The sequence below is a fragment of the Formica exsecta genome, unplaced genomic scaffold (assembly GCF_003651465.1).
Source record: "Formica exsecta isolate Colony F162 unplaced genomic scaffold, ASM365146v1 scaffold1316, whole genome shotgun sequence".
In the NCBI taxonomy this organism is placed as follows: Eukaryota; Metazoa; Arthropoda; class Insecta; order Hymenoptera; family Formicidae; genus Formica; species Formica exsecta.
Window position 1 is genome coordinate 220 of NW_021848649.1, and position 16,098 is coordinate 16,317.

The window sequence follows — 16,098 nt, forward strand, 5'->3', positions numbered from 1 at the left end:
ATGGAAAGATGCAGATTTCATATCGCCCTCAACTTATAGATTTCTCAATTTTAGTGACGGGATCTTACCGAGAGCATACGGACTCCCTAAGATTCACAAACCTAACTGTCCTTTCCGCTTAATTGTCTCCTCACTTAATAGTCCCTTATACAATTTGGCCTCTTTTATTCATCGCATATTACTTAAAAGCTTTCCCATTGCACATAGTCACATCAACAATAGTTTTGAACTCGTGAAGAAACTTTCTGACATAAGTATCAACAATGATTTTCTTCTCATTTCTTTAGACGCCGTTTCCTTATTCACAAACATTCCTACTGATATAGCGATTGATAGCATCTCTTCTCCATGGAATTACATCTCTAATAATTGCAACATATCACATTATGAATTCATTACTGCGGTTAGACTGATATTAGATTCTGTTAAACCGATTACCCCTCTTCTGACAAAGAGGGTGATTCGACAGGAAATGTAAATATCTCCCTGAAAAGGTAGGCTTGTGGTACCAGTCAAGTCACAGGTGGTTATCATTCAGGATCATGGTAATATCCAAGAAATTAAGTCGGTTTTTCTCTCCAATCTCAATTGTGAATTGCAGACGTGGGTGGAATGTATTGAAAGTGTCTAGAGTGTGGTTGAGGAGGGAAGAGGGAGCCGCCATTGCAATGTCATCAACATATCTGACAAAAAATGGGGGGGTATAATTCAGAGACCCAAGAGCTTTAGATTCCAGATCTTGAAGGACTATGTCCGCGATAATGGGGGACAATGGAGAACCCATAGGAGTACCGAAAGTTTGTTTGTAAATTACTCCATTGAAAGTAAAAAAAGTAGAATCTAATATCAGTCTAACCGCAGTAATGAATTCATAATGTGAAATGTTGCAATTATTAGAGATGTAATTCCATCGAGAAGAGATGCTATCAATCGCTATATCAGTAGGAATGTTTGTGAATAAGGAAACGGCGTCTAAAGAAATGAGAAGAAAATCATTGTTGATACTTATGTCAGAAAGTTTCTTCACGAGTTCAAAACTATTGTTGATGTGACTATGTGCAATGGGAAAGCTTTTAAGTAATATGCGATGAATAAAAGAGGCCAAATTGTATAAGGGACTATTAAGTGAGGAGACAATTAAGCGGAAAGGACAGTTAGGTTTGTGAATCTTAGGGAGTCCGTATGCTCTCGGTAAGATCCCGTCACTAAAATTGAGAAATCTATAAGTTGAGGGCGATATGAAATCTGCATCTTTCCATCTCTTGAGCAAATCCCGTAGATGTGAAGAAAGCCTATTAGTAGGATCTTTTTTAACAATATTATACGTATTATTGTCTTTTAGTAATTCTTCGACCTTATTGAAGTATACATCTTTATCAAGGGCAACTGTGATGTTCCCTTTATCGGCGCGAGTGACAATCACATTGTCATTGTGTTTAAAAAATTTTTTGGTACTAACAATTAATTGTTTAATGCGTGTGTCAAAATCATTTTTCGGGGTGGAGTAACTCGGGAGATTATTGATAATGTTTACCGAACGGTTTCTGATAGCCACTTGAGTGGCTGAAGGAAGTTTCACAAGATTGCTTTCAATATTTTTGATAAATTCAATAGTTAGTTTTTCCCTGTTAGAAATGGGAAGGCTGAAGTTATCACCTAACTGTAATATGCTTTGAACATCATTGGGGATAGCTGTGGACGACAAATTAATAAACCACTTCTCATTAATGTGTAGAGGATGTTGTGCGGTATCGTTAAAAGTGTGTGGGTCAATTTGGATCTCCAAGTCATGAGCGGTATTGCTTCTCGGTTTAAATGAAAACCCCTGAGATTTCTCATATGTACCTTTTGTATGAGTAGGAGAGCGATAAAAATAGCGAATCGGTTTAAAATCTATGTGCTCTTTTTTCTGTTCGATAGATAAGCGATTGAATTTCTTATGGAATTTATCATGTAGATTAGTAAAAAAGGAGTATAAAGGTCCTTGTTGTCTTGCGTAGTTTAAATTATATATCTTTGCGCCCTAAAAACTGCGCGTGGCTCTTTTGCCATTTTACTTGGATTTAACTATAATCTTACATTTAATTTATGATTTTATTATTAGTTTGAATGCATTCTACTTTGAAGTTTAAATGCTTATAATTTTTGATAGAAGCATTTTTCAAACAAATGTTTCAGATAAAATTTACTTGTTCTTTTAGGTAGAATCAAAATATGGAACATTTTATAGGGGGTTCCATTTAAAATTATAAAATTATCTCCCGCTCCCCTTGAATGGGGCGACTTTATATTTATGTAGTTAGAAAGGCCTCTCGAATACGAAACTTTCTCATGAACAACTTTTTGATTCGACAAATATTTTTAGAGTTATTGGTTTGTAACGTTTTATTTGTCTCACCTTGTATAATTAGCATATATGTATAATACTTGTAAGGAGATTCCGTCATCATATGTATCTAAAGATATATGATATTACATAGAACTCAGAAGTGATATATTGTAATTATATATCATATTATTACATTTTATTATCATATCATTCATCATATTATTACGGACGTCTTATAAGTTAGCGGAACAGAATGAGCAGAATAAATTCTAATTAATATTTTTATTTGTTGCTCATTTGTTGCTAAAAAGTTGCCAAAGAAAATAATTTGTTGCTCTGTAAGTTTTTAAAAAAAATGATGTTCCGCTAAAGGAAGATTAAGTTAGCGGAACAATATATATATAGCAACAAAATTGTACATAACAATAATATAAGAATTTGTTGCTAATTTGTTACTCTCGAAATATGCAAGTTCCGAATTTGTTGCTTACGAAATAAGTATAAATAATGCCGGAAAGCCGCACAGCGTGCAAACTTACAAGAGTAAACTATCAGAAAAAAATTTGTTGCTCGCTTAAATTTGATACTAACGTATTGTCTGAATTTGTTGCTCTCGAAATATGCAAGTTCCGAATTTGTTGCTTACGAAATAAATATAAATAATGCCGGAAAGCCCGTCAGTATCAAATTTAAGCGAGCAACACATTTTTTTCTGTTGGTTTACTCTTGTAAGTTTGCACGCTGTGCGGCTTTCCGGCATTATTTATACTTATTTCGTAAGCAACAAATTCGGAACTTGCATATTTCGAGAGCAACAAATTCAGACAATACGTCAGTATCAAATTTAAGCGAGCAACAAATTTTTTTCTGATAGTTTACTCTTGTAAGTTTGCACGCTGTGCGGCTTTCCGGCATTATTTATACTTATTTCGTAAGCAACAAATTCGGAACTTGCATATTTCGAGAGCAACAAATTCAGACAATACGTTAGTATCAAATTTAAGCGAGCAACAAATTTTTTTCTGGTGGTTTACTCTTGTAAGTTTGCACGCTATGTGGCTTTCTGGCATTATTTATACTTATTTTGCAAGCAACAAATTCGGAAGTTGCATATTTCGAGAGCAACAAATTCAGACAATACGTCAGTATCAAATTTAAGCTAGCAACAAATTTTTTTCTGGTGGTTTACTCTTGTAAGTTTGCACGCTATGTGGCTTTCTGGCATTATTTATACTTATTTTGCAAGCAACAAATTCGGAAGTTGTATATTTCGAGAGCAACAAATTCAGACCATATATCAGTACCAGATTTAAGCGAGCAACAAATTTTTTTCTGATTGTTTACTCTTGTAAGTTTGCACGCTGTGCCGCTTTCCGGCATTATTTGTACTTATTTTGCAAGCAACAAATTCGGAACTTGCATATTTCGAGAGCAACAAATTCAGACAATACGTCAGTATCAAATTTAAGCTAGCAACAAATTTTTTTCTGGTGGTTTACTCTTGTAAGTTTGCACGCTGTGCCGCTTTCCGGCATTATTTGTACTTATTTTGCAAGCAACAAATTCGGAACTTGCATATTTCGAGAGCAACAAATTCAGACAATACGTCAGTATCAAATTTAAGCTAGCAACAAATTTTTTTCTGGTGGTTTACTCTTGTAAGTTTGCACGCTGTGCAGTTATCCGGCATTATTTATACTTATTTTGCAAGCAACAAATTCGGAACTTGCATATTTCGAGAGCAACAAATTAGCAACAAATTCTTATATTATTGTTATGTACAATTTTGTTGCTATATATATATTGTTCCGCTAACTTAATCTTCCTTTAGCGGAACATCATTTTTTTTAAAAACTTACAGAGCAACAAATTTTTTTTTTTGGAAACTTTTTAGCAACAAATGGGCAACAAATAAAAATATTAATTAGAATTGATTCTGCTCATTTTGTTCCGCTAACTTATAAGACGTTTATTACGGATTGATCGACTAATTTACTCTTTGCTTTCTCTTTTTTATGTATAGTATGTATATAAGCGAGACAAATATTGGGCACAAATGACACACCGAAGCCGAGAATAAAATACGAAATTCTTCGCTTGTCAGATGACTGTTCTTATTGCTATACTATCCATACATACTAAACTCCGCCTACATATGTTTAATGTATTTTGCGGGTGTAGCACCGCTATTTTATAAAGTTTTTCACAACAAATTGTATAAAATAAACTATATAGTTTGAAGCACGGATTGTATAAACATTAGAATATTGTATATTACGCAGAATGTCTAATTAACAATTTTAGTTTAATATTTTGAATCCTCTGTTGAAATTGTATCAGAAATTAAACTGATAAAAATAAATACTATATGTAGAGTTAATTTGTGACTCGCGAGACAAAGTGGATTAGTTTGACTCCTGAACCACGCGCACATATACATATAATAAACGATTGGAAATTCAAGCGAGCCCTAACCGGTGTGCACTATCGGTCCTAGTGGGTCGAATCTCACTCTGTGCTCCGTAGAATTCTGCGCAGCTTGTAACAAATCGGAGAAGAATCTGTGCCGCCTTAAAGCTAGCTCATCACGAGCGACTGGCGTCGCTGGCGGTTCCTGCATGCCACTGCATCCTTCTGAGGCGTATTCGCCGTTGTCTTCCTTCGACAACCAACGTGGAATTGAGGCAACTGCGGAAAGGTACACATACAACACGTCGAACTTTTATTCTTCTTAGAAAGAGATTTGTCTTTCAAAAGCCCATGCGCCCCTCATTGCCCCGTCCATTAAATTTAAGAATAAATTAACCCCATCTCTCAGATATTTTTTATAAACTGATATAAATTGTATAGGATCACTCGTAGACATTGAAGCAAATTTTCGAAACGACTTTTCTTTGCTATTAATTCAAATATAAAATAAGACTGAAATAGAAAACAAGTAAATTGCAAATAAAAGGTCAATTTTTACTCACAAATCAAAGTGGAAATTATTATGTGTCTTTACTTTACTCTAATTTTAAACTTATATATGTGTGTGTGAAACATTCAATTATGTAAATGGTCATACAAACAATATTATATATTATTTTACAAAAAATTAAGTAAAAGTTGCAAAAAAAGTAGGAAACAAGCTCTTTAAAGTATTATATGTATATGTATATATAATATAACTACTCATAAAACTTAGAACATCTAATTTTTTTTTTTTTTTTTTTGGTTAGGCAAAATTCAACCAATTGTAATATCCTTAAAAATGAACGAAATGTAAATTCAAAAAAAGGTTTTAAACCTTAAAATCTCTACTTTCGGAATGTTACTAGTTTCTGTGAGTTTTGGAATTTTTACATATATAAAATTACGAGCTGTACAAAATGGGAAATTTTTTTCTCATTTTGTGGACTTGTCGCGTGCCCAAGAGAATCTGCGAAAATTTTTGATTTTCTAATGTGAAAACAAAATTTTCTCTACAAAATCTTTTTTTTAAATTTTCCTACGATTTTTTGTTATTGAGTTATCGCCGATTAAATAAAAGATAAATATTTTGACTTTGCTCATAACTCTGTTAAAAATCATCTTACCGCAATTCCAAAAACAGATTCTTAAAGCTTAAACTTTGCTCTATCGAATGGTACAATTGCCAAATTTTTTCAAAAACATGTAGACATGATACAAATGCGTGAAAATAACGTATAAATTAGCAGTTTGTCCCTTTTTCATTTTGACCCAGAAAACAATTGTGTAGAGCGTAGAACAACAACAAAAATTTATTCATCACTATTTTTGAATTTTTAAATACCTTGAGAATTTGAAAAAAATTTGTCTAATAGCTATGAGATTTTTTTCATAGCGGTCACTATGATTTTATGGAACAAAACGTATAAGAAATCATGAAATTGCTTAATTTCAGTGGTAAAAAAAGAAAAGATAAAAAATAAAATTCAATTAATGCTAAAAAAATTGATTTTCAGTGTACCGACACTACATTATCTTTACTAGTGTCCGTAAAAACAAAAAAAACTTTCTTCTTCATCAAAGTTTGAAAAAATACTGCCGGGCGTTAGCATTATCTAAAGCAAGATCGAATTTTTTCACATTCCGATAAAAAAAAAGACTAAAAAAATATTTTTTGTTCTTGCGGACACTTGGTAAAGATAATGTATCAGTACACTGAGAATATAAATTTTTTTATCGTTAATTGAACTTTATTTTCTATTTTTTCTTTTTTTCTCACTGAAATTAAGCAATTTCACTTTTTTTTTGTACGTTTTACCTCATAAAATCATAATGGCCACCATAAAAAAAAATCTCATAGCTATTCGACAATTTTTTTTCAGATTCATGGTACTTGACAACAAAAAACATAAAGAGTAAATATTTTTGTTCTACACGATTGTTTTCTAGATAAAAATGAAAAAGGGAGAAATTACTAATTTTTATGTTGTTTGCATTATGTCTGCATGTTTTTGAAAAAATTTTGGCAATTATACGTTCGCAATTTCAGCTTTAAGAACTTGTTTTTGGAGAATTGCGATACGATGATTTTTAGTGGAGTTATGAGCAATCAAAGTCAAAATGCTCATTTTTATTTAATCGGCGATAATACAGTAACAAAAATCGTAGATAAATTAAAAAAAAAAAAGGATTTTGTAGAGAAAACTTTATGTTTTCACATTAGAAAATCAAAAATTTTCGCAAATTTTTTGGGGGGGATGCGACTGACCCACAAAGTGAGAAAAATTTTTTCCATTTTGTCCAGCTCGTAGTTTACTATATGTAAAAATTCCCAAACTCGCTCGAAACACAGAAACGCGAAAACAATAATAACCTTTCAAAAATGGAAATTTTAAGCTTTAAAACTCTTTATTTGGATTTACATTTCGTTCATTTTCAACGATGTTGTAGCTGATTAAAATTTGCCTATTTAAAAAAAGTAGATATTCCTCTAATTGTTGTGAGTAGTTTATATATACATATATACCAGGGTGTTTCACATAAAGTATTGCCAGGTATTTTCTCCGAAATTTGACGACGTGCGAAAAATGTTTCAGTTAAAATTGATAAGGTTTTAAGGGAAAAAAATGATAATCTTGAATTTTAACTAACAATAAGGTCATTTTTCAAAATTATGTGAAGGTGACCCTGAAATGAAACCATCCTAATTTTGTATATAAATCGATTCCTCGCAATATTCGGCGTAAAAAGTTACAAGAGTAAAGTAACAAAAAATAATAGTTAAGTTTACAAGATATTTTATACTTTTTAATTCAACATAATTTTACATAAACTATGAAATATCTTGTAAAATATTCATTTTTCAATTATCTTGCCTCAAGACTTTTATGCACGAAATGATGAAAGAGATCACAATTAATGTAAAGAAAACACAAAGTTGTTTTTAAGAAAAAATATGTAGCTGTTCGTTGTAAATTCATATTTTTTCATAAAAACAACTAAATGTTTTTTTTTACGCTAATTGATTCCTTTCATTATTTTGTGCATAAAAATATTGAGGTAAAATAATCGAAAAATAAATATTGTACGAGAGTTATTTCATAATTTATATAAAATTATTGTCAATTAAAGTATAATAAATCTCGTAAACTATTAAATTTTTGACCATTCTACTCTTATAATTTTTTATGCCGAATATTATGAGAAATCGATTTATATAAACAAATTAGGGTGGTTCCATTTAAAAAAACAAAGATGATCTTGCAATAATCTCATGACCTTCATCCAAGATCAAATCAATGGTTCCATCTTATATCCCCCTCAAAATCACAAAACTTTTATACGAAACATTTTTCGATGAAAGCCTTGGTTTTCGAAAAATATCAATGTCATTTTAAAAATGAGCCACCCTGTATATATACATATATATACTTTGAATTGATGTGAGAACTTATCTTTGATATAATATTGAGATATACTTTAAAAATTTATTGTGGTGTGTCCGGGAGAATTACTATGTAATAAATAATAATTAATTATTGAATGTTTCTTTTTCGCAGATTACAAAAATTACAATTTTATATATCTTTTATATATTGGTTTGATATACGATTAGATCAGATAATGTATAAAGTACAACCGCGAAAGGATATAATTCTTCGTACAAAAATTAGATATAAATATAGAATTAAATTTTTCGTTCGTAATTTTCGAGAAAATTGACTTTGAAAATTGGAATATATATTACGCTTTTTTAAGCTTAAATAATTTATAACGATCTTTCGTCATACATCATCGAATTCGTCTCGACAGCAACTATTTTTTTTTTTTATTACATAAATAAAAGCATCATTAGTGTTAAAACCATAACATCATTTTCGTTTTCCAATTCAGTATTTCTCCAAATAATATTTTTTGTCTGAATACTAAAATCCCAATCAACCAAATCTATTCGAATAGATTCTGGGCCAAGTGCCCAGATTGCCAATCTGCTGGCATATTGCGCACTTTTTGCTTACTAAAATCCAAATATTAACATTTATTGAAACGCAATTAATATTTCAGTATATTCACATCAAATAGTAACAGTATGAACAGATTTATATAATTTTATAAATGTAACATCGTTACATGCTACATTAATAATGTCACATCTGTAAGGCTACATGTTACTCATTAGTGATCCTCAATTCGTAGAAACAAAGGATTACGGGAATCTTAACGAATAGTGATACCTGGTGGCGTTTTCTTAGCCGTCTCGTTACCGCTCGAACAGGCTTCAAAAACCGAATCATCGCCTTCGTCCTCCGGTCCGTCATCGATCGTCCTTTCTATGTATCCTGATGCATCATAAAGATTTGTTTTGATAGCGCATTTAGCGCCAAAATTGACATTTTCCATCTGATCTTCAACAATATCATCAAAATTGCTATTATCTTTATCGATTAAATTGCCGGTTTCTTTTTTTATCGAAACAAGATTTGACTTATCTTTAATATTGGCATTTTTTTTTTGCGCAATCTCGCAAGAATTCTTTATCGTGGAATTAATACGAATTGGGGTGAAGTCCAACGCGGCTGAAAATGTATCTTCCTAATTTTAATCTCATCATCTACTTTTGTAGATATTGTAGTTACTCTGGGCGACCCAATCGGTGTGTCGTTTGTTTTCGATTTTGTCTTGGCATTTGTTTTCTTCGATATATTGTTACAAATACAGCACTTAAACATTATTCTTATATATCACTTAGCGTTATCACTCGCGATTATTATCGTTACTGCTGCTCTTCCGTCTTCAATACTAGTTACGAATAACATCGATGTACAGTAGTATCATCACTAATATGATTACATATAGACTATAGACATACACACATATAATTTCCTCTCCAAAATGTAGTTTCAAATGTAGTTTCTTGAATATAAATTATACTACTATTATTAATAAAGTCGTAAGCAATTTAACAAACATATATTTAATATAAAACTCGATAATATGAATTCAACAGCTTCATAGTCCATAGTCTACTCTCTAGTTTAAGAAAGATTAGATATATATAAATATTTTGTTTAATTTCTTACATAATCATTGGCACCACCTCGTGAGGGTTGAATATATTTTACTTGAATTGTTGGTATAATCTATAAGATATCAATAATATATGAGAATATCTGAACAGTTCGCTGCACCGTCAAAGAAACAGATTCCAGAGTGCTGTAAATATCGAATACAGCTACTCCTATTTAAAAAATGCAGAAATACCCGCACTTGTAATTTAATAACCAACTAGAAAAATCGAAGCTTGAAAATATCAAATTCTTACTGATACGAGTATCGCGGAAAAAAATAAAATTTAAGAAATAACGGAGCGACAGGGAAAACGGTGACGATGATGAAAGCGGAAACAGAGGTAAAGGCGGCGGCTAAAGAAAATATCCCAACCCGGATTCGACGTTCCCAGTTTCGACCGGCGCAGTACGTCTCGTCTAGCTTTACCTCGCCTTGTTTTGCCACCCTTTATCTCACTATGTCACATTTCGCATATCACCACTATTTGGACAAGAATCACTGTATTTTCACAAGCATTTATATCCGAAAAAGCCAATTATTTTTGGATAAAAAATATATTGCTACAGCATCTTTCTTGCGGAATGTCGTATATTCAGGATGTTTAATCTTGTAAAAAAAATTCCCTGACAATTCCATGATCTTCCAGGTATTTTTATTCAAAATTCCAAGTAAAAAGAATTTAAGGATTATATTTTGGTGTAAATTTCTAAAATAATATTTTTATGATATGCGTTTTCTAATACTTTTTATTTATACGAAGGAAAACACAGAACCTCTTAAGTTTCAAGTGCTAGATTTGCAAACGTATTAAAAGAAAACTAAATAGCATTCGTAAAGTGAACATTTTCTACCTGCATAATATTTTCATTATTTTATCACTAAAAATTATAATAAGGAATATGTACTGCATACTCAATTTTTGATTAAGACATTGAATTATATAAACAAGGAGACAAATATATATTTATAATATATTTTTAACACAGAATTCATAATTTGGCTTATCGAATTGCTAGCTGCTTATAATACAAGAGTAAAATTATCAAAAAAAAAATTTTTTTTAATTTCCTGAGTCCCGATAGAATTTTATGGGAATTTCCTGATTTTTCCAGGTACAAAAGAAATCCCTGAGAATTTCAGGTTTTCCATGTTTTTCTAGGGGGTAGACATCTGTGTACTAATACATGTATTTGATGCTATCTCCAATTTCACATGTAGATAAATATACTCGCAACACATATTAAGAAAAACTTAAGAGATTCAAAATATATCGTCTCATGTTTATAATGTTTATATATCAATTAGATTTTTCTCAATAATGAAGCAATCCAGCATTCAAAAAATTAAGCTGTGCATATAGATAATAGAAAAACTATTCACTGCTTGATCGCACATATATTATATATATATACATAATATATAATATATACTTTGACTATATTATAATAATATAATATTACAAAAAATGTTTAATGACAATTAATAATAATCACCAAAATAACTTACTTAAAAAAATGAAACAAGGAAACATATAATAGCGATCGCCGTTTATTTAAAATAAGGCATAAAATCCCGTTTATTTTTTCACACAACACACACATATATTAAAAAATATATGTTTGTATATAATGCTTCAGAATTTTAATAAAAAAACAAACTCAGGTGTAACTACCCTACACAAAAAAATATGTAATATGAAAAAATTGCATTATGCACTGATATATAACTTACAAATATGATGATAACGAATCGCTTACACACGAACGACAAATCTTTAAACAAATTCATTTACTTACACTGCTGCTTGCTAAAGGTTGCTATACATAAAGTTATTAAAATATAATCTAATTAAGTTTTTTTTAATGTAACCTAATTATTGTGATTAATGAAATGTGTCCAATCTTCTGCTAATTATAATATGTATGATAATATTATTTAATCGAATATATGTTGTATATATTTCATTTCAAAAATGCTCTAAATGTCATGGTTTTATATTTATTATTAAATATAAGTAATGTATAGCAAAGAGAACCTTTAATGTGTAATAGTATAAGTAATTGAATTCATTGTTAATCTTGTAAACTGAATCGCCAGAATGTAATTTAAAAAATGTGATTAATAAAACATCGAATTTTTGTTGTAGATAAATTAAATTAAATCTTTCGAAATGATCATATTAAATATTTACACATAATAAATATAAGAAACTAATAAAATCAGGAATTATCATAAAAAATAACAATTATTTTGGAAGTAATATTAAAAAAAATTGTGAGTGTGGCATTGCACGATTCACGAAACATATATATGTATATATGCATATATACGTCACCGGTATCAAACGGTAGATGGAATGCATGATTCATACGAACAATTCTAGCCAAAATACGACGGCAGGTAACCAAACTTTATCTACATTACAAGGTTTTCCAACCAACAATATCGACTATATAAAATAAAGTAAAAAAAAAACGTGAATACGTTTTTATTATATATTCCGCGACTTTTTAGCCGTGCTTAATCTCTTATCGAATTAGCAAAGTCTTTGAACATAAGTGTGATATCTTATTCTCTTCATCAAGTGATTACGATCATTGTTTAAAGAGTCTGTCTACTCACCATGAGCAAGATTTCCATGCGATTCACCACTGTACTGTCCTTTCCCGATAAAATCGGTAAGAATAAGACAATCTATCAGCAAAAATCTAAGTAGAAATTTCAATTCACACACAACAATACTAGTAGATACACTGGGGCGTTTGCCGGATGCCGAAGTAGTTTTCGATTACTCAACTATAAAGGTGTCTTTTTATACTCCGGTGCTCTACCATAAACTTAATATATATAAGGAGTTGTCCAGCAAGAAAACAAAGATAGACATGGTGTCACGCAATTGGCTATTGAATAGAGAATTCTAGTCTCAAAAATTTTTATATTTGTAGGGTGCAAACCACAGACTTCTATATATTACTAGACTGCTAACTCCTACGAAATATATGGCCCCGAAAAGTATGTACATACACAACGCATGCGTACATAGCACACACACACACACACACACGAAAACACTTTTCGTCTACATCGGCCTTAAGAGCAGTCTACAATGGCAGTAACAAGGCTGTAGGAGTAGGAGAGTATACTGTTTTTAGTGATGTAAAGACCGAGAGTAACGAAATGGGCAATTCCCATTTGCTCTTAAAACCAACTCTTAAAATCTTACTCCTCACTCTGTACTGCCTACTGCCATTGTAGAATGCCCTTTAGGGCCGTGGCACATAGACCCGTTCTACAAGGCCGGTTCTACAATAAGTCGTATGTCGTTAGCCGTAAGCAAATTGACCAACCACAGTCGATTATTCCGAGAATATCCAACTGTGATTGGTCAATTTGCTTACGACTAACGACATACGACTTATTGTAAAACGGGCCATAGAAAAACTTAAGCAGTAAGACTTAAGACGTAAGCGAATTTAGGGCCGTGGCACATAGAAAAACTTAAGCAGTAAGACTTAAGACTTAAGAATTTCAACCATACGGAATTTTCAGCGTAGCTTACGTTTCAATATGGCTGCCTTACTGTTCGACCGTGATTGGTCAATTCGCTTACGTCTTAAGCCCGTTCTACATTGATCGCATGTCGCAAGCAAATCGACCAATCACAGTCGAATATTCGACGGAATAATCGACTGTGATTGGTCGATTTGCTTGCGACTAGCAACATGCGATCAATGTAGAACGGGCTTTAAGTCTTACTGCTTAAGTTTTTTTATGTGCCACGGCCCTTACCAATCACGGTCAAACAGTAAGGCAGCCATATTGAAATGTAAGCTACGCTGAAAATTCCGTATGGTTGAAATTCTTAAGTCTTACTGCTTAAGTTTTTCTATGTGCCACGGCCCTATGATTGAAATTCTTAAGTTTTAAGTCTTACTGCTTAAGTTTTTCTATGTGCCAAGGCCCTTACATATTCAGCTCCTATCCTCTTCTTTCCTACTGACTCCTACTTAAGTCACGCATGCGCAGATGTTTACTTCTCATACGTAATACATACTTTTTGGGGGTCAATTTTTTGGTACAGTATCACAAACTTCTATATATTACTAGACTGCTAACTCCAGGGTGGCCAAGGCCCTTACATATTCAGCTCCTATCCTCTTCTTTCCTACTGACTCCTACTTAAGTCACGCATGCGCAGATGTTTACTTCTCATACGTAATACATACTTTTTGGGGGTCAATTTTTTGGTACAGTATCACAAACTTCTATATATTACTAGACTGCTAACTCCAGGGTGCAAATTCATGCAACAGATTAGCTTAAAGCCCGAATCACACTAGCGGCTCGCGGCTGCGATTGCGATTGCCTCAGCCAATCAGAAAGCACCAATTGCAAGTATGATTGGAGCGTAGCAAATCACAATCACAAAAGGCTTAACGCTATTCCGCTGTATGGACTCGCAACCACAGTTCCATGGAGTGGATTACGCGGAAGCGGATCCAGCGGATCGCTAATCACGAAGTTGTTCCGATAGATCCACAGATATCTATACTACTATTAGATCGCTAACTTCGTCAAAAGAGCTGTGGCCGGCCGGATTTCCGGATTCGGCCATGATACCTTACAACAAAATGGCGGCGGTGCATGTGTAGTGCGTATGTGATACCCGGCCATGACATCTTACAACAAAATGGCTGCTTCCGCTTTTTGTCAGCTATTGCTATTGCATGAGATGTACTAAAATATTTATTAAAAATGAATGCATTTTACTTACTTAAATAAATGAAAACCATTTTTTGTAGTATTTTTGCATTTCGGAATGTAACAACTGCTCGGCATCTTTCCAGAATTTTTACAATTACAAATTTACAATTAAAAAAAAAAATTTTAATTATGAAAAATTAAAAAATAAATAAAATAAAATTCAATAAAGATAAATAGATAAATTAATAGATCCCTTTCAAAGATTACGTCGAAGCAGTCCAGTGATTAGCGATCCGTTGAATCCGCTTCCGCGTAATCCGCTCCATGGGACTGTAGAGGTGCAAACCCATGCAGCAGAATAGCGTAACACGGAACGAGAGCGGAACCAATCACGAGCGTTCCGATGCGCACTGAGTACGCACTCTTTCAGTATTTAGTATTCGGTTGGCTTGCCCTGTACTGGTTCAGAATTTTATGTGTATTCAGTTGATAATGCACTAAAAATATGTGCTAGTGAAAACGTGTTCGACTGAACTGCATTATCCCAGTGCAGTGTTATTTGTACGTTCGGTTGAAATACATTAGATTTTCGACAGTGCAGTTCAGTGCAAATTTGAGTATTCCAATGAAAACATATGGCAGGTAAAATATTATTATTAGATGAACTGTTAAATAGTTCGAGCAGTTCTAGCGATGAAGAAATGATGACAGTATTAATGCGACATATGAAACACAAATTCCGAAAGTTCAGAATATGATAAATATTATAAATGAATATTCTGATAAAGAGATATTATCATGAGGCTGTGTTCCGATTCTTCACCCGATGGGTGATAGTCGGGTGAGCGGGTAATGGGCGGAGTTTAACGAAAAGTGTCTGAGAGGATAATGGAATCAGAACGCACTCCGTAGGAATCTGAAGTCTCCAAACGGCGTTGGCATCTTGGGCTATGTTCCGATTCTTCACCCGATGGGTGATAGTCAGATGAGCGGGTGATGGGCGGAGTTTAACGAAAAGTGTCTGAGAGGATAATGGAATCAGAACGCACTCCGTAGGAATCTGAAGTCTCCAAACGGCGTTGGCATCTTGGTAATGCGTGATCGCCCTATCTAGTTAGAAATTAATCAATGGTTGAGTTATCAAAGGAAAGCGGGCAAAGAAAGAAAATTATTGTGCGTTGTAACTATAAACGTTTTCACACTATCACTATTCGACTTCGCAGTTTTACTAACAATCAAAGCGTCAATATTAGTATTAACAATGTATAAATTTCTTCTTTTTTTTTCTTTTGACATAAGCCTGTAAATCTCTGTAAATACCTGTAAAAACCTGTTGCCCAAATGCAGTTTATAGCATGATGTAATAATATATATTGGCCGTGTTCTGATATTCGCTGCCAGTACCGAAAATCTATAGTGTATGTCATATACACTATAAATCATAGACATAGTATATCTAGCGTTTGCCTTTATTTAAGGAGTGGGAGCCGATGCCTACATAGAAAAGGACATACTCTGTTTCGTGCCCCTTGCGTTCTCTCTCG

At 32.6% G+C, this 16,098-nt stretch overlaps 1 pseudogene; it reads right to left on the minus strand.

The window, feature by feature from the left end:
- Positions 1-4,034: 4,034 nt before the first annotated feature.
- LOC115245807 lies at positions 4,035-12,708 on the minus strand (annotated as a pseudogene).
- Positions 12,709-16,098: the final 3,390 nt, after the last annotated feature.